Raw genomic sequence first — 24,888 nt, forward strand, 5'->3', positions numbered from 1 at the left:
ACACATGCTCACACGCACACACTCCGACTCTCTCTCCCTGACACACGCGCACACCACACATGCATAGACACACACGCGCCCGCGCACACACACACATTAACAGGCAGAATTGCTTTAGGGTATACCAGTCGGCTTTGGCAATCCTTCCCTTTGTTGTTTCAGCTATTGGTTAGTCTCGGCAGCAGCGTGGCGTGTGCCTCTATCGTTGGGGAGGGTGTGTGTGTTTGTGGAGTCTACGAGGCAGTGTATGAAAGGATGCAGCTAAGAGGAGCCGGGTAAGTCCGTTCCTTCCTTCCTTCCTTCCTTCCTTCCTTCCCTTCCTTCCCTTCCTGCCTTTCTTCATGCTTGCTTCCCTCCACCGCCTGTGTACATTGGTTATATGAAGCTCTCATCTCTCTCTTCCTCAGTCTCTTTCTCAGTCTGCTTGACAGCGTCTCCTCCCAACTGTGCTCTCTCCATCCTCGCCTCCCTTTACTCTCTCACTCTCGCTCTCCCTCGCTCCCTCTCTCCAGGCTGCGCCTCATTGGTGTGTCCTGATTCCCTTTTTCCATTAGTAGGCTCCGGGCCCATTGGTCGCCCTCCTTCCAACCATTATCTCCACTCGTCCAGCCCTCTGTCATCCTGTCTCCCTCCACTCTGCCTCCTCACATTCCCCAGTCATCTCTGAAGTCGTAAAAAAAATTAAAAATGAATTTGCATGCAATGCGGGAGCAGAAGTTTGTACTGAGCATGTTAAATGAATTGGGGGAGAAGTAAAGGGAAGGCTGTCAGAAAGAAGAGGAAGGACATTTTGGAGAAAAGTTTCAAGAGAAGACTGCAGCTGGTAGGTAACTTGTACTAGTTTGTGTTGTCTTCTCGTAAAAATGAGCAATAGTTGGATCATGTTGCAAAGTAACAAGTAATATTGACATTTCTGAGATAAAGCAACACATGGCTGAGTTAGTTGGTAGATTAATATTTGCTCTGTTTTTGTTGTTATGATAATACGTCCGTACGTTTCATCAGTCGCACGTTGACTTGAAAATGATCTGAATGACGAATATGAACGTAGACGTATCAAGGCAACATTCATTTAAAAGTTTGTTTTCAAAGTTTTGTCTTTGTATCGTGGCTGACTGAACAAGTGCATTCAAATGTTCTGCGCTTTGGATGTTATTTACAAATGACATACTGCAGAACTTGGATTGTATTTGCGCTTTGGTAAAATGTGTTAAATGGGTTCTTTTATTGTCATCTGTTTTCTGAGGGGTTGCAAGGACATTGTGTGATAGGCTGAACGGAGCTGTCCGTGCCAGCAAATAAAACACAAGACATATTGACAACCTCCATAAAAGAGGAAAATGCATGCTGAGCTTTCCTACACAAGACAATGCAGATTTAGTCGTGAAATCTTGTGCGTGTGCGTATGCGTGTGTGTGTGTATATTCACAGCAGAATGTCAAAGGTGCTGCAACTTGTTTTAGTCTGTAGAGATAAACCAAGTGAGGCGCTTATTGTTTTCTCTCCCTCGCCCGCAAACTGTTTGAATGCAACATGAAGAGTTGTAACGCCGCACATAAATTGTGAAGAATAGTTGATACAAATTGTATCTGAACCTGTCAACATTACCACAATATAAAGTTCGAGTCATTCAAAAGTCAACAAAATAATTGGATGTAAACCCAAATGTGTTTCCCACTCTTTAAAAAATAGATACATCTAAATTTCTTGCATCCTGCACAGTCACCATGTGCGGACAGCTGACTTGGCATAAAGTGACACCATGTTCTTTGGGGTCTTCCTCCTCTGATAATGTCTTGCTTGTTAAGAAGGGACTGGTGTTGTCGCGCGGAGAATGTGTGCTTGTGCAGCACCACCACGGCGCCTGATGTGCTTTGCGGCGGACAGGAAGACAGGCCACTGTGATTAAATTAGAGAAGGAAATCACGCCACCCTGCTTGTACTGAGAGCAACATTACAGGGGGACCCCAAGCCACCCACCTCCCCCACCCGTGTGTGTGTGTGTGTGTGTGTGTGTGTGTGTGTGTGTGTGTGTGTGTGTGTGTGTGTGTCTCTCTCTCTCTCTGTCTCTCATTCAGGCTACTCACGAGCATAACTGTCTGGTCTGAGACTGCAATATATATCACTTTCCGTACAGTTCCACAGCGGACCTTGATATTGTAATCGAAAATTCCTGTCGAAATACAGTTCGATGATTCGACAGATAGAAGACAGACAATCAAGTTAAATTGAGTGAGAATCTTTTTCTCCAGAAAATGGGAGTCCACTCCCTTCTACCACTGCAGCCTAATGAATTGTAAAAAGCCTGTCAGGGGGATCCCGTGCTTGCAAACAGCAGTGGGTGCTTGCGGTTGTTTGTGCCGATGTCACACACGTTCATTAGCCTTCATTTGGTATTTTTACGTGTGTGTGTGCGTGTATGTGTGTCAGTCAGTCAGTCTTCAGTTTTAGTGTTTAGGCCATTGACGATTATGGAAACTCCTCACTTTGTCGTTTTTAACGTTTTTGGTGGTATTTAAGATTCTTGATAGCCTGCAAATGTATTTTCATATTGACAGATATGAATGAGTTTTACGTACTGTAGCATTGGCCTCTGTGGTGCAAACAAAATGCTGTCTTAAATCCCAATGTTAAATATGATCTTTCCCTTTGGCACTATCAATGTGGTTCACATTTGTCGCACTTTTTCTCCATCTTTGTCTTCCCCCAGTCGCTAAAAATATAGATGGCGATACGTGGTTATTTGCAGAAGTTCTAACCACTGTTTGTCTCGTGTTATTTTTCTAACTGATAGCTGAAAAAGATATTGCATATTTGTTGCTGTATTCATAAATCAGGTTGATGGAAGAGGAATGTGTTCGAGGAGTTATTGCTATACTTGTCGATAGCCGTTATTGTTTCCGACGGTTAACTGGACTGATCAAAATTTACGTCTTCAATGCGAAGCATCTATTATCCTACACTGTAAAAAAAAAAACAACAACAATTTACAATGAAGCGCCGTAAATTTATGACTTCAACAGTGAAAGAGTAATATTATATTTAACTATTCACACATGCAAAATTTTCAATACAGTCTTGTTAAAATTGTTATATTTCACTCTAGAACAGGGCTAGGGAACTCCGGTTCCTCGAGAGCCATATCGTGCCTATTTTCGATCTCTCTTCTTCAACGCACCTGATTTAAATGATCAGCTCATCACCAAGCTCCGTCGAGGCCTGAAACGATCATGAACAATTGAATCAGGTGTGTTGGGATCTAAAACAGGCAAGATATTGTCATGATCACGTTCTGTTAGTGTCCAGCAGGTAGCAGTCTGGTGGCTGTCTGGCATCACAATCATTGGGACTTTTAAAGGACCTCATGCACCCACGTCAAGCTGTCAGATAATTTCGCCTTGCTCAAGTCATAAGACGCTCTCTTATTACTCTCGTTCCGTTCTTGGCTCTTGCCTTGATTTATGTTTTCTCAATTTTCTTGGCTCATGCCTTTGCTTATGTCCTTCATTATTTAAATAAGTAGTTATTGGTGGGTTTAAGCGTATTTACGGTTTGCTCTCCATGCGGTTTGGTCTTTCTTGTACTTTTGTTACAAACTATTTTTGTTTGCGGTTTTTTTAATTTATTTTTTTTTTTTATTCCTTGCCTTGTGCAAGCGCTTCTTGTTTTCTTCACATTATTCCTGGCTTGTTGTCCAGCATCATTATTTGTACTTTGTCGGCCTGGCGCCTATGTTTTATGAATAAATATTTTTGTGGGATCAATTTTCCTGACTCGACGCTTGTAGTCTGTCTGTAACCTTCTGGACACCCGACATATATGCCTCTCGAGGAACCTCTGCTCTAGAATTTACAGGTAGCTGTAGTATATCATGAAGGAAAACATTACAACACAAATTAGTGTTAGAATGACATTATCATAACATCGACAGTCAGGCTTTTTCCAAATTTTCCCAAATAATGCATTCCTTTATCATTTGTGTTCACAAAGTTTTTATCAATTGCGATTAGATTAAGTTCATTCGTTTTGTCTTTGTGCATGTGAAGAATGAAGAGACTGGATCTTTTCCCAGTCATTGTGCTTCTTTGATATGACTTCAATGAATGAGCCATCAGTTGCGAGGCAGTTCTCGCCAAATGTAAGATGCAAAATGACATCGGCCGCCGATGACAATTGATCATTCTGATTGGTTAATAGCTAGCGAATCAGTGAACACAGGAAGCAAAAAAAAAAAGGGACAGAGGCAAACAAACATTTAGTCAAGTTGTGGCCAATGACTGCATGTGGAGGCTGTCAAGTCTGGATTCTTCACAAAGACAAATCCTTGCGAAACTTTGAAAAGATACCTGGGGAATCAACTTGCTCTTCCAGTCTTCTCAATGACGTGGTTAGGCAAGGGCAGAGCAGGGATTGATCCATCTGAGCAGACACAATGTCAATACTGATGTCGGCTCAGCGTGAGATGTGGCTGCGCTCGTGTCCTTCACCGAAATCTCCCTGCAACGTTGGATATATAGCAGCCATTAATTAAGCCACCTTCAACAACGAACTCTATTTACTCCTATCCTTAAATTTACTCCTAACATTAAATAATGATTAGAATAAAATTTCAACCTCACAGAATTAAAAACAGATAGCCTTGCTCTTGTTTTTAAAATCTCACCTAGGTTTTTTTTTTTTTTTTTTTTTTTTTTTTATAATAGGAGTGAGATGATCTGACTGGATTGCATTCATGCAAATCTACAAATTGTGCATTTCGAGGTTGTCCCAAACTAGCATTGCTTTATTTTTTTTGAGGAGGTACACTATGGGCTTTCCGAGAGCAATTTTTGGTTGTAGCCATGAAAATACATCCAGCATGAGGAAAAGACAAGCATCAAAGTTGAATCTGGGGACTATGCTTTTGTCTGCCTGCGATTTGCATTGAAGATTGGTCGCCAGACCGGCATCCTGATGTGGGTATCCCTCCTGAGATAGCATGGGAGTCCACCATGCACACACATCTCCGTGACTCTCCTCGGGGAAAACATGATCTATCTCCTGGCGGGCAGGCCAATTAAAAACCAATCAGGCTGCATGAAGTGCGCTGGTAATGGGAAAGCCACAGTGGTGGAAGTGGGGCTGATAAATGGACACTTTCACCTTGTGGCATAACAGCCTCCCACCAGCATCCATCACCCTCAGGGACAAGGCTCTCATACACGCCACTCGCAGCCTCTGTGCAATATACTGTACACTCGCTGACCACCACATTTGGGACGACTCCAACATTGAATGCAAAAGGGACCTTTACAAGGCAAGGATGCTCGGCCTGTCGTGACATTGTCAAAGATCATTCGTTTGTATGTTCTTGTGGTTTTGGAACTGCACTACGGCATACTGATTGTACTATTTTGTTAATGGGAATTGCTGAAATGAATGTTCCTTATACACACACACACACACACACACACACACATGGGTCAGGCAAAATGACACATTTGTAGGTTAAATGAAAGTAAAGAAACAAAAAAGTGTTTATTTTCTTAAAGTACATATAATGCCATTCTGTTTCATTATGTTTTAAACATTAAGTGGAGTTCTGGCAGTGCGAGATCGGCCGGTTGATTTTCATTTCAATGCAGATCCAGTAGCTCTGAAGTTGCTAACCCATAACAAGATCGTGTTTTGACCTGGTATGGGGTAATGGCTACCAAGATTGAAGTGCAAACGAAACGCCCGTTGTGTTGCGGGTTACAGATTTGTTTGTTTTGATCAATGTTTCCACAATGAAAGCACGATGCTCACCAGTCCAATTCATGGCAGCAACTGAAAAAAGAAACGAAAAACAATGGCATTATAAAGAAACAAAGTAAAATAACATTATAATGAAACAAAATGGCCTTATATGTACTTTTCGAAAATAAAAACACTTTTTTGTTTCTTTACTTGATGTGCCTTTTATTTAACCTACCAATGTGACCGATTATTTTGCCTGACCCTCTATATGTGCGTGGGACAATATAGAGCGCAGCAAGCAACAGTTTGGATTAGCAACATATGCTCAGTAGATGGCAATGTACTGCCAGGGTGACATCACAGCTTGTCATTAGAATGCAAAAGTCTGTTTATACAAGCCTGACTTTTTTTAGTGACTTTGCTTCCATCAAAAAGAACAAATAAGGGCCTGTAACAGCAGTGAACATTTTTTTTTTTTTTTGTAGTTTTGTCCATGCTTTCACAGTCGACTTGATTAGATCACTGCAAGGGGTTCTCAGCTGGACTGTCCCATTTGCATTCTGGGGTTGAGGGAAACAAACCCATTGTAACGGAAATAAGAAAAAAGATCAAATGAATCCCTCTAGATGCATTTTAATTCAGATGATTTGTCCCCAGTGGCAAAACACTCTGTCTGCTGCTGATATTTGCATGCTTTTGATGGATATGTCGAGTTGTTTGGTGCAAACTTGACATGTGTACTATTTAAGGCGTCTTCGCTAAACACAAGTGGAAACACAGTTTTCGTATCTTTGCCCCTAGTGCCAATGTAAGGCTTCTGAAAAGAAAAAAATATGAAAGAGTGTGTGAGGAGATCTATTCCATTTCAGAAGCTGCTGTGACCTACTTCACACAGCCAGGCAGCTGTAAATAAGGATTTTCATAACCTGGTTTAGCCTTTTCCCATCGGAAACACAACCGCGTCTTGAAGATTGCTGTAAAGAGCGCCGGAGTCGCTGTTTTGAGTGTCACCATGATATAATCAAAGCGCTGACCTCAAGACTACGTGAGTTGTTTTCAGGACATTATATTTACTCTTTATTTTAGAATGAAGAGAAGCTCAGCGATTCAAGCCACGATAGAAAAGAAAGCCGCTCAATCAGGCAGTTCAATTCCTGGAGCCTGTTGACGCACTGTGTTCAGTTGTTCTCCTCTGCATTCATGCGATTCAAGAGAGCAAAATATGACATCTTAGCAAGCCCAACCTGAACGTAACAGAACACTTGGACAAATAAAATATGAATGGCATCACACAGTTATCCAAAACTGTCCCTGAAGCCTCTCTGGATTTCAGCTCGGCCAGACAAGCGAAAATGCTGCGATATTGGCAAATGATTCCTAAACAGTCATCCATTATTCAACACGGCAATTGGAGAGGTCACAATCTCCTTATTTGTACTTGCTCCATAAATCTGATTTGTCACTTTTGATCGCTCTCCCCGTCATGTCGGCAATATCGGGTGAATATTACAATGTTTGATGGGTAATTGACTATGGCATGCGACAGCGGTCAAGACGAATGGACACTCTACGGGAGCAGTCGGGGGGGAAAAGGGGGTAGTACTGGAGGTGAGTCAGACGCGACGACAGATCAGTGGTGATCGGGGAATCGGAAAGGGGAGGGAAATACTGACAATTGCAAGGGCTCGTCGCTGACCTTTTCTCCTATGGTTTCAAAACAGTGTGTTTCTTTATATGCTTTAATACACAGGTGTCAAAGTCAAGGCCCGGGGGCCAGATCTGGCCCACCACATCATTTATATGGGCCGCGAAAGCAAATCAAGCATGGCAAGTTTCATGATGCTTGCTTAAATCTGAACTAAAATTTCAAAGTGTCATATGTAATCCACAATAACAGTCATTATTCTTGACTTCTGATTTTGAAACTAGTGTCTATCCATCAATTTGTGGTGCGCTGTGTATGTAATATGTGGAGGTGATTAAACATGTCTATGGTTTCCCAAAATTCATAACGGCCCTCCAAGGGAAACCATAACTACAATGTGGCCCGCGACAAAAATGAATTTGACACCCCTGATTTAATAGAAAATTCACATGCGCTCATGTTTGCAGATGAATTTGAGCCAAATCCTTCTGAAGTCGGGACAGCAAGGCATGGGAAAGAATAGGATCCAGAATATGTGTTGACTAAAGAGGACATTGGAGTGTGTCGCATTTGTTTCAGTCACCACTCAGAGTGGTTTATTGTTATAGACAATGGAATAAATGATTCTTATGATCACATTGTTATTGCCACGCACAATGAAACAGACGATTGGAGTTAACGTATTATCCTTTCCGTCTCCTCTCTCGGCTGCTGTGACATGTTCTGTCCAAACATGAATACTTTGGTGAAGAAATGAACATTGAAATAAAAGTAGTGCGTGTAGGTGGTTTTGGTCAAGCATGAGCCTGTAAGGGTGTGTGTCTTATTTGTGTCTGTATGCGAGGTCTATATGACAGCGCTGGGAGGAGGCAGCCAGGCAGACATGATGTGCTCTGAGCCACAGCGTCTCCGTGAGGGTGGCCTGACCTCTGCCTTCAGCTTCGCTTCACAGGACAGCAGCAAATGAGAGGTGTCATTGCATGACAGCAGCACAGTCCCTCTTTAAGACTGACGGCTTCTGCAACACACACATGCGCAAGCATGGAATCCAATGTGCAAATGGGCCGGCACATATGTACACATGCATGCATGTCGAGGTGAACGCTTGCCACAGTTGGCGCCTCGTTAGGGATCAAATAGACGTATAAACATTGACTGGCACACAACGCTTTGCAGCTCCTCTAGATCTCGTCATGAATGTACAATACTGTGCAGCTCTGTTTGAGGAACATTGATATGAATTGAGTTTTGACCATTTTCGAGCTGAAGTCTCGCTTTGACAAGCTCCACTTCGACATACAACGGATTGTGTATGACAACAATCTAATTTTATTTGGTTCCTTCTTAGTAGTATTGTGAAATATTAGTTTCGGTAAGGGCGGCCCGGTGGTCCAGTGGTGAGCACGTCGACTTCACAGTGCAGAGGTAATGGGTTCAATTCCAGCTCCGGCCTCCCTGTGTGGAGTTTGCAGGTTCTCCCCGGGCCTGCGTGGGTTTTCTCCGGGTACTCCAATTTCCTCCTCCATTCCAAAAACATGCACGGCAGACTGATTAAACGCTCTAAATTGTCCCTAGGTGTAAGTCTGGGCGTGGATGGTTGTTCGTCTCTTGTGCCCTGCGATTGGCTGGCGACCGATTCAGGGTCTACCCCGCCTACTGCACGAAGACGGCTGAGATAGGTTCCAGCACCCCCCGTGACCCTAGTGTGGATAAAAGCGGTTCGGATAATGAATGAATGAATAGTTTCGGTAATGGCGGACCGGTGGTCGACTGGTTAGCACGTCGGTCTCACAATGCAGGTGCAGGGTTCGATTCTGGCTCCGGACTTCCTGTGTGGAGTTTGCATCTTCTCCAGTACCCTCTACTCCTGAAGCATCCTCTCAAGAACTCACAAATTGGCATGATCAAACGCTTTGTCGAAGTCCACAAAGCACATGTAGACTGGTTGGTCAAACTCACATGAACACTCTCGGACCTCGATGAGGGTATGGAGCTGGTCCACTGTTGCTGGACAAAAAAAAAAAAAAAACCACACTGCTCCACATATATCTGAGATTTGACTTACCTACAGACACTCCTCTTGAGAAACAAACCCTACCAGGGAGGCTGAAATGTGTATGTTGGTGAAACATGACCAACTGTATTACCTTTTCAGACTGTGCCTGGCCACCAGGCACTATCCATTGACCCCCACATGTTCACATGAGGGAAATGGAGGTCCACTTACTTTATTCATCATAAGGCGTTCTTGAGCCATATTTTGTCTGGTCCCTCACCTCAGACCTGTTTGCCCTAGGTGACTCTAGCAGGTGCATAAATCCCTCGGACAACTCATTTCCTATAGGATCATTGGGACACATAAATCCCTCCACCACAATATGGCTCTGCGGAACTTCATATTTTTGTATTCTGGTTATTAAAATTGCAGTAGGCGATGCGTGTTTACTATTGTACTTTGTAGTTACTGCAGTTATGGCTTCTATTCCATCCATCCATTTTCCCATTTGCTTTATCCTCACAACGGTCGCGGGGGGGGGGGGTGCTGGAGCTTATTCCAGCTGTCTTCGGGCAGTAGGCGGGGGGACACCCTGAATAGGTTGCCAGCCAATCGCAGGGCACACAGAGGCAAACAGTCATTCGTGCTCATACTCACACCTACGGACAATTTAGAGTGTTCAATCAGCCTGCCATGCATGTTTTTGGAATGTTGGAGGAAACCGGAGTACCCGGAGAAAACCCACACATGCACGGGGAGAACATGCAAACTCCACACAAGAAGGCCGGAGCTGGGATCGAACCCACGGCCTCTGCACTGTGAGGTCGACGCGCTAACCACTCGACAACCGGGCCGCCGTGGCTTCTATTGGCTTGCGAAATTAAATCAAAATTTTTGAAACTCTTCCATGCATCATGCATCGCAGTTTTGTCTCAATCTCAACTAATCATTGTTGTCCTTGTAAAAACAACATTTTTGATCTCATTATTGTTAATTCCACCGAATGGCCAGTGTATTTAGTACAGGTGCAGTGTGAGTAAAGTGTGTGAGCGAGGACTCAAACTCGTGCACAGCCACCTGCCACCTGGAGACCTCCTCAGACGAAACCACTGACAAGGCATCTTTGCGCCTTCATGCTAAGTCCCTCCAAGACACAAGCACTTGCACACAGGCACGCACACGATTATCCTCATGTACCCTCTCCCTGCTTGTCCTCCCTTTGCTCCCTCTGTCAAGCTCCTTTATCTCAGCCTGACTGTCTCCCAGAATCCCGCGCATCTCTCTTTTTCTCTCCAGCGCCCTACCCCCTGAGCCATTTTGCTATGCTGCTGCCGCCATGCATCTTTATTGTTCTACTGGTTTCCGTAGCAGGAGTTCCCCTCTCCTGCTAGATGATTAGTTCAAATGATTGTTAGTTGTGGGTGGCGGTGCAACTTTTCCTTTCATTTCTCATCTCAGTTCAGCAGTTAACGAGGGGGCCGGATCACATATTTACTGATATCAAGACGGGTGCAATGGCTTCTCATATCTTCTCCAATCCTCATCGATTGCACCCGGCTTTCCCATGCATAATGAATTAGATGAACAGACAAGAAAGTCAAAGTGTGTGGTGCTCCGCTGCAAAACGCAGAAGGAATTGAAGCAGAGGATTCTCGCCCACCTTTCATTGCTGAAATGTATTCAGGTCATTGTCAGGGTCTCGTTTAGCACATAGCTTTGCTTTTTTTTTTTTTTTTTCCTGTGCTGACCTCCTGCATCGTGTTCACTCCGTTCAAATCTGCGTACCCTCGTCCTGAATTTTAGCGCTTTAGTCTCGTTTCCCCGACCAAGGTACTGCCCTGCTCATGTAAGTGACCTAATTTTCCTGCTCATCCCAGCATTTTCTGATATGAGCCGTTCCAAAATAGAACGGCTACAGCAAAGCGTGGCTTTGCTCATTTCCATCTTGCATAACAGGAACCAAGCACCCGCCGCCTCCTGCTCCTTCCCCACATACCCCAACCTCTTCCTTAGTCCTGTAGCAAGATGGCACATCCTCTCACAGGCCTAATATCATCTCCTTCACAGTGAGAGGAAGTTGGTGATATTATGAATTTAATGGATTCATTTTCTTTCCACATGACATATCATCTCTATATTACCCCTCCTATAATGTGTGCAGCAGTAGTTAGAATACTAAGTCCCCCTTTCCACCGAGCACCACATTTCACTTCAATTCGAAACAATTATCGTCTGTATTTTTAAAGGGTATCAAAATGAGTGATCTAGCAGTTCCACTTTTGGCATCCTCTTCTCTGCGTGTCAATAGCTGTGTCCCAATTCACTTGCTGCACCCACACATTTGAAGGCCAATGATGTCCTGACACCACAAAAAGGCCATCCCAATTTGAGACTCCTTCAAACACAGCCTTCTTTTCCTTTTTTCGCAGGATGCATTGCTATTATCCTTTGTGACCTCCCATTTCCTCGAATTATTTCAACATTATTTCTGTGACAGTTGTTTGGAGAAATGAAAGAAATATAAATTATGTTTGTCATTCAATTGAAACTTAACGGCGATTATTTTGTTATAATAATGTTTAATCCCCTATATGGGACATTAAAACCAATAAAGGTCTGTATGTAATTATGTGTGATTAGTAATGCGAACATTTTTCTACCAAGGAGTAAAGGTAAAGGTGGCGCGCTAAGTTTAGCAGATGTACGCACGTGGGTCTAGTCCAGGGATGGGCAAACTAAATGATCATTTTTCATCAGCGCTTATCGGGGGGATCATAGGACCACACTTCCAAAAATGCCATTTTAAATCTGGACAAAATATGTGTAGATGTCTTGTTTTTCATTGAATCAATGTACATACAGTAGTTCATAGTGTTTTAATGTATTTAATTTTTCATAACACATTCCTCATTAAATCTATAAAGCCTTCAACAACAAAAGGTTTGAACAATCAAAAACATAACCACATACTGTGATTTTATTTTTCCAGTGCAAAGCATCTCATGCATAAACATTGCATTCAAGGTTGGCACAAAAGTGCTGAACAGCAAATCTGTATTCAGCGCAAGACCTCATCAAGTCCTTTTTTTTTTTTTTTTTTTTTAAATGAAACTCAACATACTAAAATTGTATTACTATGTAGGTTTGCCACTCCAACTCTGCAGTGAATTTTTAGGCCTATTCATTCACATCGTAATAGAGGCAGTATAAGAGCTGGAGCAGGCACAACTAAGCCATGTCAACCATCTTGTGATCAATGGTGATATTACAGCTTAGAACCATACAGTTGAACGCCATTATTCATAGGGGATATGGACTGGGCCATCCTACGCATAGTAAGAATCTGCATACAGTCGAAATGCATTATATTATTTTGGGTGTTTTGTAAACCCCCAAAAGATCTTAACATTGATAAACCTCCAAAACACGTTTTCCACACAAAAAAAAAATGAGTCTGCCACCCCCAACCCTGAAAACCCCCCAACCAAACATACAGAAAAAAAAAATGGTGAATAAGTAAATCTGCAGGTGCCAAGTATTCAAGGTCCGCTCCGATGGTATATATTTTTTAATTCTGTAGCCTGCAGGCCACCATTTGCCCATCCCTGGTGTAGTGAATTCTTACCTGAACATCTCTCTGCTCAGTATGAAATTGCATCGCAAGAACTGGACCATATACACTATCAAGGACACAAGCACCAGATTCAGAGGAATGCATTTTTTTTAATACAACATTTGTTTTAACATAAACATAGATAATAGATGTACACCTAACCCATTTCTAAAATCTCAAATAAGATGCTACAATAGCAAAACCACCAGAAGGGCAGTTGTACCGTATCTACTCCCCGTTGTTGCGTTGGCTGTAGATGCAGATAATGAGAAGTAGGGGGTTGAGAGCCCAATCATTATTTAAGCCATGGAAGCAGCGCTTCTTAACGTGGTCTGTAGGGCACCTCAACAAAGCTAATGTAGAGAAATGAAAACAGATGGAAGCCATGATTATTTGATCTGCAAAGACCTCTTGGTGGGCTTTGTAGAAGCTGGACTGGACTGCTTAGAGGCAAGAGTGTGTGCGTGTGTGCGTGTGTGTGTGTGCATGTGTGTGTGAATGTTCAAGGGTGTGGGTGGCTGCTGTGTGGTTGCCTGCATGCATGCGAAATCTTGCTCGCCCATCTGTTTCCGTGTTTGAATACGTCGCACGTGCCTTCATGCTCATCTAATAACAATAAAAAGATTTGTTACACACTTTCAACATATGCCGCTCTAATTACAATAGAATAGTAATCGTAATGCAGGTAAAAAGTAGAAAGAAAGCCTTTTTTTGCCACTCGCCTAGCATCTTGGAGTTGTCATGTTTCTTGCGGTGCCTATACTGTGTTGAAAAAAAGTGAATCGGATGATCGCTATAAAGCTTCGCACCTGTGGGCTACATGTGAAAGACTCGTTTCACATCTGACGATGAGGTCTCAAAGCTTCACTCCTACACACCCTTATTCTGTACTTTGTATACTGCGGCTGCGTTTGCATCCATTGATGTCGGTTTGATCGCCTCTGCTCACACGAGTCATCTTGTCTTTAAGGGACTCTTAGCAAGGGATGAATTAACATGTGAAACATATGCGAGCATATGGGTTAAGGTTAGCATCCCACACACACACGAGAGAGCATTTATTTGATTATCTAATGTTATATAGCAGCACTGCTTGTTGTTCTGCTGTATGCAAGACCCAATAACCCACACACAGCTAAAACGCGCTGGTGCACTTTGACCAAACATGCAGCCTCTCATATATTCCCCGTTTGCCAAACACAAACATACACGGTCATTCAATGGGGTGTATTATCACATGTGATCCCCCTGCCATGCGCCAGGTTGGAGGACATGGCCGGCTGGTGTGTGCGTGACCGGCGGCCCACACCTGTCAACAGTACTCCACGGGCTGGGTTCTGATTCTATCTGACAGCCTGGCTGATATGTTCGAATTTGTGTGCGCGTGTGCGCGCGTGCGTGTGTTCCCTGACCGTTTGAATGAGTCACTGTTATGTCTCCGCCGTTATGTTCCCCAGAGGATCCTGTCTGACTGTTAGTTTTAGATTGTGTGCATTTGTCGACGTGTCTTTGTGCATGTGTGTTCGGCCCTTATTATCAGCTGGCCTCTTACTCACACACACACACACACACACGCACGCACACACGAAATGTGTTCAAACAAAATTTTTTTAGCGATCTGGTCTCCAGAAGTGTTTGTACTATGCCTCTGCAACACAACTCAGTCTCGACGCCCTCAAAACACAGCATCCTTCAGAGAAATGCCTCAGCCAAAATGATTCATCGGAGTGTTGAATTTTAGGCTTTAGCCTCTTGCACATCACGTAGCCAATAGATCTATCTCCTAGGTTGCTCTCAGACGTCATTCTTCAATTATGGCTGCCACCGTCCAAGTATTGTGAAGCGGTTGTACCCTCCAGTGATTTTCAGCCGCGCATGCACTTGGCTGAAATATTCAGCCAGGCTCCCTACATTACCTTGCATGTATAATTACCGGATATGCTGCCTGCTGCTGATAACTCTCCCAAACAATGTTTGAAGGGAGGAGGGGGCGATGAATCCCCAATGAAGTGTGAAAAAGACTGATTAAAATTGCCATGGTCAAAAGCCAGCACACCAATGTGTTCTGCTCTTTTGGGCCAGGGGAGATGTGGAGACAGGCTCTCTGCTGTGATCTCTATGCTTTGAAATTTTCTCTTTTATTATTTTTCTTTTTTTTACATTACTGAATTTTTTTCTTATTTGATCCAGCGTTTGGCCATATTTGGCATTCTCAAATATATATTCTGAAAATTAGCGATTGTCAAGAAAAGAAGTTTCTAGTATATGGTTTTGATACAATCAGTGAACAGTACACTGAAAGAAATGGTGTGTGGAAATTACTCTATTTTATTTTGTCAAGTAACTGCGCACAATAGAATCATCTGCATTCAGATACATTTTTTTCTTAGTAGATGTATAGTTTACTTAAAAAATATATCTGGAGCCAGAGTTTATTTCATGCAAAGACTTGAAATAAAATTGAGCAAATTTCACACATCATTTTGTTCAGTCTAGCTGTGAGCAATGTTAGCAACTGGCATAAAACAGTGTGATTAAAATGAAAGTGTACATTGTAATGCAGTGTCGAAAAAACTGGATACAAGATGTACATTCAATATTCAAGAGAGAATCTTTTTCTGTTCCACATGTGATTTCTGACTGGAATTAATTTGTCAATGATACCAACTGGTGGGGAAAAAAGGATGGTAAATTCCAAACTAAATTCTTGTCACAAACAAGGTTAAAAGAAGTCTAATTAAACTCCTCAAAAAAAAAAAAAAAAAAAAAAAGCAAGCCTACTAGCCATTATTTGACAAAGTTCAAAAGGGAGATTACTAGACAACTCAACAAGGAGAAACTGTTTTATTTTATTTTAGAAGGCAAATAAACTAGAGAACTACAGGTCTATAAAAAAATCGCTCTTTGCACGATGTAAAAACTTTTTGAATGTACGGGATCGATGTATACCGCCCTGGCATATATTATATGTTCAATGTCACGCACCGACTTATTTATTTATTTATCAATCAATCTGTGATTGGGGGGCAACCAATACAGGGTTCTACTCCGCCTACTGCCCGAAGTCAGCTGGGATAGGCTCCACCACGCCCGCGACTCTCATGAGGATAACGCAGTTAAGACAATGGATTGATCGATTATCTATCTATCTATCTATCAATCTATTTATCTATCAGTCCGGTGCTGTTCTAAATTCGGATTCTTGGGCGTCGTGCTGGGCTCAGTGTCGTTCTGGGTCATTCTGTTGTAAGAACGTATACCCTTTACTTTTCTACAATGTGCTTGCTGATACAAATGTGTGTGTGTGTGTGTGTGTGTGTGTGTGTGTGTGTGTGTGTGTGTGTGTGTGTGTGTGTGTGTGTGTGTGTGTGTGTGTATGAGAGCCCAGGCGCCTGGGAGCCTATTTGCAGGCAGGAGGGAGGGCTCGACGGTGTGTGGGCGTCAAGCTCAGGGCACCTAATTACAGCAACGTCTCCCACAGCCTGCCTGCGTCTCCCTCAGCCCCCATGTTTGGGTGCATTTTCCCTGGCAGAGTCACATGATACGCACCCCTTATCTCGAAAGCTTTGGTCTCAGGAGGACCCCACCTGAGCACAAAGCATCGCCACAACTGATCAGCCATCTTAAATGAGATCCCCAGCTAGCTGGCTCAATGCTCATTCTCTTTGTTGACAGTTGTCGTTTAGTTTCGTCGTCAAATCTGTTGATTTCTATATGATGTCTTAAAGAAACTCTTTTGGGATCTCATTTGGGCTATATGGGGAACTAGTTCAGGCACATTGTGGCGAATCTGGCATCACTGCCCACACAGCATCAAGAGTGGGTTTTTGTATGATCTGTTTCATTCTTTTGGTACGCTGGTGATGTACAGTTCACTAATTGGTGGTTATTAAGGAGCTCGCTGGAAGCGGCTGTTTCAACCTTTCCACCCCAAAAGGACAGCAGCTTGCTTTCATCTCATTTCAGAGTTTAGAAATGCAGAGATCGTGTGGAAGAAAAATGGGATGAATGCCTGCAATGGCAATCAATTATTAACTCATTACGTTATTTACCAATAGTCGAATCCAGGCACAGTGGTTAAAATTGAGGACACGGTGGGTGTGGTGCTTTCGTGGTGTCTACCCAGTTGTTGGCTGAGGAGGGCAGAGTCGCAAAGTGACGGTGACTAGCAAGGGATGGACTTTGTTGGAAGGAGAGGGAAAGAGACAAAGGCTGACACAGATAACATCCATCAGTGGAGCAGCAACATGGCCAGGTTTATCATTCTAAAAAGAGGGATCCCCACACACACATGCACACGCGCACACACCTCCCATCTCCTCTCTCGCTGTAGCATTCGCTTCGAAAAGCTGGGAACCAATAACTGGGCCAACCCACATCAGGGATTAGCTATCTGGCTGCAGAGGACTTTGAATGTGCGCATAGCAAGATGTGTGCTTCATGCGGGAACGACTGTAAACACACACACACAAACGTGTCAGAGAGAAGAAAGGCACAAAGCGAGATAGATGGGCTTCCCTCTGTGCTGCGCACCGTTTCATGGGAGATATTTTAATATGATATGTTACAAAGGGAATGCTCTATTACTGCAATACACGGAGAATACCAATTTAAAAATTTGATGCGGTGATATGCTGGAGAAATCTGATAACAGAGAATCTTTCATACAAAAATTGACCAAACAATTGACTTTACCGAACATGATATTGAAAAATATACCATATTATGTTTGAAGTGGCCTTACTCTCTACCCCATAGATTCAAAAGCCTGGTTCACACAGGAGTGGGAAAAAAAAAAAAAACAAGTGTATGTCAAAGTGTAAATCCAGCTCAAAATAGACGTGAATTTTAGGCCTCGTCATTAACACAACTCTATGTGTGTGAAATGAACAGTGGCAAGTTGCTCTTTTGTGTATGGGTCTGTGTCATATGCATAGCAAAAATTCTTCTTGTTTTCATTTCCCACCTGTGGACAACAGTGCATGGCGAAAGCCAATCACTCGAGCAACGAACGACACATTTTTTTTTTATTTCAAATATGCCCTTGCACCATGCATTCTTGTTCCTCCTCCATCTGTCTCTCGTTCCCTCTCTGCCTCTCCCCTATTCTTTTGTTCTAGGTCCATTAGAGTTGTCCTTGACGAGCAAGCGAGTGTATTGCAGCCTTTAGTTGCTTTAGTTGAGAGGAGCCATTCAAACCCTCCTTTGCTCTCCTGTTGTGGCGAGAATAGGGGCGGATATGGCGGAAACGTCCAAATAGCTTTGATGGCAAAATAGAAAAAGCCTTTTTCAATTTAGCAAAGATCTTCCACACGCTACAATCAGGATGTTTCTCGAACTCTCGGTATCTTGTTTGGACAGACCGTAAATGAAATACATCGTACTATAACGAATGCTTACCAGGCTCATTATAGCATACGTTGCTGTCACATCATCACTCTTAGTTTGTTTCACTCAATTTTTTTTTCCTCTCTTGCTGCGGCTCATTGGTCAGCAGTATTCAATGAACAAAACTTCATGAACTTGTTCGTAATTTGGCCGAGTGTGAACTAAACATCGTGAACGAGCTCATTTCTGGGGCCACTGAATGGTTTTTGGACGGCAATTCTGTTTTGTTCAAAAGTTCCAGGTTTTCTGAGATTCTTAGATATTAGACTACACCTTAGTCTTAATTGGGCGGAAAAGGCTGTTATTTGGCGACCCCGGCCACCACGACACGGCCGCATAAGTCATCAAAATGGGGGCCTGGGGTTTGGGTTTAGCGTGACAACCTAACTCACAGCACTCAAGCTTTGAATAGCCCCATTACCCATCTCGGCAAACAATAGGGTATTCTGCCATTATAATAATCAAGGATTTTATGAGAAGGTCACAGAGGATTCTGTAGGAAGAAAAATCTGACATTTTTGTGTAAGTTCCAAAAAGCAGTTACAGACTTAAATTACATGAAAAGCGAAGGTGGAACTCATATTGATTTCAAGCATCCTTGATTTCATCTCGAGCTATGTGAAGGTGAAGAAAAAAAATCTAACGAAATGAAAACGGAGAGTCGCAGCTGGACGATGGATAGATCGGCTAGTAGATCAGCCTGGTTCGTACAGCAGATCAGGTTTTCGTTTGCACATTCATGACCACAGTCCTGTTTTGGTTTGATCCATCCATTTTCTGATCCGCTTTTCCTAACGACGGTCGCAGGCGTGCTGAAGCGTATCGCAGCTGTCATTGGGCAGTAGGCGGGGTGTACCCTGAACTGGTTGCCAGACAATCACGGGGCGCACGTAGACGAACAACAAGCAGTCTGCGCCTTGGAGTATTTTCGAAAGCGCCCTATTGTGGACTAAATGTGTGGCAACAATGGGTAAATGCCAGTATGCCAGGAGTTAACTGCTCGCAGCAATGCATTGTGGGGGTGTCGGGGAACGGGACGAAGAACTAGTTTATTTTTGGAACAATGACCTGAACGAGCTCATTTTAAAATGTGTGATCTGAAAATGAACTTTCCCAACACTGTTGGTCAGATGTGAAAACAGAAATTGAACTTGGGTGAGGAACAAGCCAAACAGAACTAAAGGTAGGTGGGCTAAGTACACTCTGCAGGCAAAGTTAAATTCAAGACGAACATCCCAGTTGCCTTTCTATGGTAGACTGAATACACCCTGCAATAAAAATGGAAAAACAACCACAACTACTGTGCTGAATAGACGACTGACATCTATCTTGATAAATCGTGTGATTACATCAATCTGCTTGTCACACAGCTGTAAAACGACTTTTCCGATTAATGTGGTGACACATGTAACCGGCAAAATAGATCACGTCACATCACATGTCAACAGTTGACCAAAGAGCTTCAGTCAGAATGATTTCAATTAGAATGACAAACAAGTCTGCATTTGTGTACTGGGCGGTTGATTAGGACCTGAACTGCTGCTGCCTGCGAGAATGTCAGGTGAGTGAGCGAGCACATCCTATATATTTCAATTAAACCAGTATATTTACATCCTCTATCCATTCACTATCTGAACCGTTTACCATATATATTTCAATTTGAATCCTGGCTCCAATGGGGAAAAAAAGCAAAGATTTTGAGATTAAATTCATTGAAAAACTGAATGGAAAAAAATTCTGGGAGATTATTGTAACGGTGAAGTCCACAAGTGTTCCAACTTTCCCAGATTCTCTGTTTTTCTTTTACTGCCTTTTCTAAAAACATGATTTTACTCAGGTTGGCCTCAGACCTGAATGGTTATCGTGCTACCTGTTTAACCCATGGGAGAGACAATTTTCTTTTTATTGTTAAAATAACGTGCACGTCGTCTCCATTTTCTTGTCATGTCAGTAAATCTTTTTGACCGTGAGTCATGACCGGTATAAAATGGGGTGAGGAGTTCATGTTTGGCCTTTTATAAAGCACCTTGAAACCGAGCACAAAAAAAAAAACAAAAAAAAACAGATGGAATGCAAGCAGGTAAACAGGGAGATATATAGGTGGGCAAGCAAACAGATGATGAATAGACAGGCGGCTCGTCGGGCAGATTGGCTCAGCGGCCGACAGCCTGGCTGCTCTCCGAGAGACAACTATTGGCCAGAAAGAGTCGCTGGCAGCCGGATGTGCAGATGGACAGAGACGGAGACACAAAAGCAGAGGGATAATGGCGGGGGAAAGAGAGACAGGCTGGCTGGACCAAAGACAGGCAAGCCTAGCTGCTGCAGTTGGCGTAAGGAGACGCAGGGACAGCAAATGCCTTTGGCAGAGCGGGAGAGCGAGGTAGCCTGAAATAGAGCTGCAGAGAGGGAGAGAGAGGATGAGGTCAGAGCACGGTTGGCTGGCTGACTGTTGATCTGTGTGGCACTGGGCTGGCAGAAGATTCTCCTCAGGGATAGAGCAGCTCTACACAGCCTCCCTCTCCATCCCTCTCTTGCTCCATCCTTCGGATGGACTGAAAGCTAAGCCTGGAAGGGGATCTTTAGTCCACATGCATGTCTCCGGTGTCAAGCTAGGGTAACAATCGCTATCGATTCATGGCCAGGGGTGCTCAAACAAGTAAATCATCTTCCTCACCATAAAATCAACAACTCTCTTTTCTCACTACATTCAGTTGTCATTGTTTAATGTAGTTCTGTACTTTGTTAAACAGACTGATAAAACTGCATGGTAAAGGGTGACATATATATATATATACTATCTATTTTTATTCCCAAATGGCCCTCTGACTGCCTGAGTCAAATTCTCCAATTTGCTAAGAGGCCTCTGAGCGTATCTGAAGGATATTATTAGTTTGTTAGTTACGAGTACGTTAATATTGTATTTCTGCTTTTTAGAATGCGACTTTTTTTCAGAGAAGGGTGTGTGTGTGTGTGTGTGTGTGTGTGTGTGTGTGTGTGTGTGTGTGTGTGTGTGTTATTCTGCGCATGTGTGAGCAGGCTCAGGTGGATTGTGAACTCGGCAGATGGACATTTGGAGCAGCTTTGCAGCCTGCAGCAAAACATTCTCTCTCTCTCTCTCTCTCTCTGCGCGTGCTCTCTCGCGCTCTCGCTCTCGCGCTCTCTCTCTCTCTCTCTCTCTCTCTCTCTCTCTCGCTCTCGCTCTCTCTCGCTCTCGCTCTCGCTCTCGCTCTCTCTCACACACACACACACACACACACACGTACATACCTGCAACCATGTTAACAAATACACATCCACATACAGAACCAGGACATGGCATATATGCATCATGTCAGTTCACAATGTCAGTCCAAAAATTTTGAAGTTAAAAAACATTTTTTTCATCAGTTTACAGTAAAATTAATTTATTTTTTTTTAATCATTGTACATCCAAACGGCCTGTGAGAACAGGCTCAAAAATAATTGCAGAAGCTAATTGTTTACACTCAACAACAAATACGCTTTCTAAATTGAGCTCCATTCAGACCTATGCTGGGTTTCACAGCCATTTCTATGAAAACATCCCACCTTTGCAGGAGCTGTCACCTCAATGTGGCTGCAATATGCAGGGTGATCGCAACCTAACAAGTATGCTGACAACGTTCCAAAAATGCACAGATCCATATTTCACAACAAGTGTTATGAAATGTAAAGTATGAGGAGTAGGCGGAGGAAAGAATGTATTCACAAATTTGCATTTAAACACGAGTTGTCTTTGTTCAATCAAATCCTTAAGGAAGCAAGTACTACTGCCCTACAATGGGTAAAGTTTTGGTTCGACAAAGTATGATGAAGACAATTTGTCTTCAAGTGATTCGTTTACACTTTAAGTAGCAAATCCAATGCCTCTCTTTGAAAACTGAGACCCCTTGATTGAGCAATGACTTGCAATAAGAAGAATGCTGACCGTTCTCTGGGTGTGGCAATCACAAATTGCGATTGTGATTTGTAACTGTTGGGCATTGGTGCACCTGCCAGGAGACTTCACAAACTGTATGAGTTCATGTTAATATTTTCCTTGTTGTCTTTGTACAAAATGATCCGGCAGGGTTTATTACAAGCTGTGTAACACAAATACGTTGAATTTGTGTTTAGTCTGTTTTGATATTTGTTAACAAAAATATGTTGACTGCTGTTGATCTGTATTGTAATTTTTTAATTGCACAACTCGAAGTAGAGCCACATAATGGTAATAAAATTTTTTAATAAAAAAAAAAAAAACGAATTGTTCTTATTGCTGAGCATGCCTACAATATATTTAAAGGAAATCCCACTTTCATGTGTACTGTATCATAATTCTGCCTGGTATGACATGAAGGAAATAATAACCTAGACTATTAGCTTGTCATTAGAACGTTGAGTAATTAAAATGTTTATGAAGATCACAGAACAGATGTGCACAAAACCTTCACGTGTTTTCTGGACAATCAGCGAACACGGGCTGCAAAATTTCGAGTCAGCTCATTCCTCAAACTGATGCCCTTGATGGCGCATAGAACAACGCTTAAGAATTAACAAGGAATGGCAATGGAATGCTTGACAATATGGAAGGCATGTTTTCTTGGAAGGCATCGTGAATCCAAAAAAATTCCTCTGGCCTTCAAGCAGATAATATGAATTATGGTGTGATTCCCACCAAAGTGAAACACGCTCATGATGCCCAATCCCTTGGACTCTGACTCTTGAATTTAGCAGTGAATGAGAGGGCATTCTCTCGCTATTCTATTATGCTGTTATTTTTGGTGCCACAGGATACTCAGTGACTGTGTGGAGACTTGTCAGTGACTAATGTGTTTGTGTGATCATCAGGGGTGGGGTGCCTCCCCACAGTAAAATTTGTGTGTGTGCGTGTGTGTGTGTGTGTGTGTGCGTGTGTGTGTGTGTGTGCGCGCGCGCGTGTGCGTGTGTTTGCCGGCGCCCGCGTGCATGCACGTGTGTCTATCTGTGTTTGTGGCTATGGCTACATTTGAGATGGATGTAATTTGGACTGTGCTCAGAGTTTTCCTACCTTACTTTAATGTGTCTGTATGCGTGTGTGTGTGTCAGAGAAAAGAGAGATGGTATGTGTGTACAGTAGCTGGGTGTTCTCTCTTTTTCTGTCTCTCATCCTTTCTGGCTCACCCCCCCTGCAGTGATCAGTGAGTGGTTTTTTTTTTGTGTGCGTGTGCGTGTGTGCGTGTGCGTGTGCGTGTGTGTGTGTGTGTGTGTGCGCGCGCGTGCGTGGTCGCATGCATTTGTGTGTGCAATTCTGAATGTTAATGACAATGAGGCTGAGGGTTTGCATGCCTCAGTGTTTGTCTCTGCTTCTTTGCCTATGCTGACATACAGCATTGAAAGTTGTGGGTACCTGTGTTTGTGTGTGTGTGTGTGTGTGTGTGTGTGTGTGTGTGTGTGTGTGTGTGTGTGTGTGTGTGTGTGTGTGTGTGTGTGCATGTGCATGCGTGCTCGTCTGTGTGCCTGCGTCTGTTGTCATCCCTGGGTAAAGCCTCAGGACAAATAGGGTCATGTGACAGGCAACCCTCCCTATCTATCTGCAGCCTGCAATATTGGTATTCTGGGTCGACACTGGCAGCGATGTGGGTGGGGGACAAGAAAAGAAAAAGGAGGGAAATAAATGGGTACAAAAGAGAAAGGCTTATACTGTATGTTTATTCAGATGATGTGCTTTCTAAAAAGATTACACAAAAACAGGAATGCATTGATTCAAAGTGCTGCTGCTTCTTTGCCACTCGCAAGCCGTCCATGATGCCGCACAATGCGCAGGCAATGTAATCTGAACAGTGCTTCTGCCGACCACATGTAGAATGACAATATAGATGCTTGAATGTGTTCTCGATTTATTTAGTCGTCTTCCTGTTCACTGTCGTAAGATGAACGTTTCCATAATTGAAGACATTTTCTGAACGTGTGTAAAGCTTCCTCGGCAGCACAACTTTATTATTCACACTATCTCAACCCACCCACCGCCACTTCTCAAAGCGAATGAGCGAGTAAAAAAAGGAGTGAGAGAAAAAGTCGAGTTTTGGGATGGAAAAACCCAAGGAGAGGAGAACAATAGATCTCAGTGCATTTAGACGTGGGTGCTGTGCGACCACGCACAAGAACAAACAAGCGCCATGTATTCCTAAGGACATGAATATACACAGTATTACATCAGTAATCAGAATATTTATGGTCATCTGAGTCAGCGGCATGACGCGTCACGGGTAAATAGAGGCTCCCTCGGTTACATACGTTCCATCCATCCCAGTGGGCCAAAATGAATCTGTGCTTCTACATATTGTCTCACGGCTAAAGTACATGCATGAGCATCACAGAGTGTCTTTGAACATGTGCCTTCTGACAGGCTGCCATCTGGGTAGTCAGTCTTACCAGCGACTAGTCTTCTGCACGCCTCAGCTTTTGCTTACTATCATTCCTTCAGGTAAAAAAAAAAAAAAAAGGTTATGCTGCATAGCTGGAATGAAATGTCTTATGCTGTGACAAAAA

General features: G+C 43.1%; 1 protein-coding gene across 1 annotated transcript in view; it reads left to right on the plus strand.

Moving 5' to 3' along the window:
- The first annotated feature begins 297 nt into the window (after positions 1 to 297).
- myt1lb (myelin transcription factor 1-like, b) overlaps positions 298 to 24,888 on the plus strand; it is a 118,857-nt gene continuing 94,266 nt past the window's right edge. The window contains exon 1 of the mRNA XM_019876862.1: positions 298 to 823. The gene's annotated coding sequence lies outside the window, so the exon portion shown is untranslated. The remainder of the gene's footprint in view (positions 824 to 24,888) is intronic.

The sequence above is a fragment of the Hippocampus comes genome, unplaced genomic scaffold (assembly GCF_001891065.2).
Source record: "Hippocampus comes isolate QL1 unplaced genomic scaffold, H_comes_QL1_v1.1 scaffold107, whole genome shotgun sequence".
In the NCBI taxonomy this organism is placed as follows: domain Eukaryota; kingdom Metazoa; phylum Chordata; class Actinopteri; order Syngnathiformes; family Syngnathidae; genus Hippocampus; species Hippocampus comes.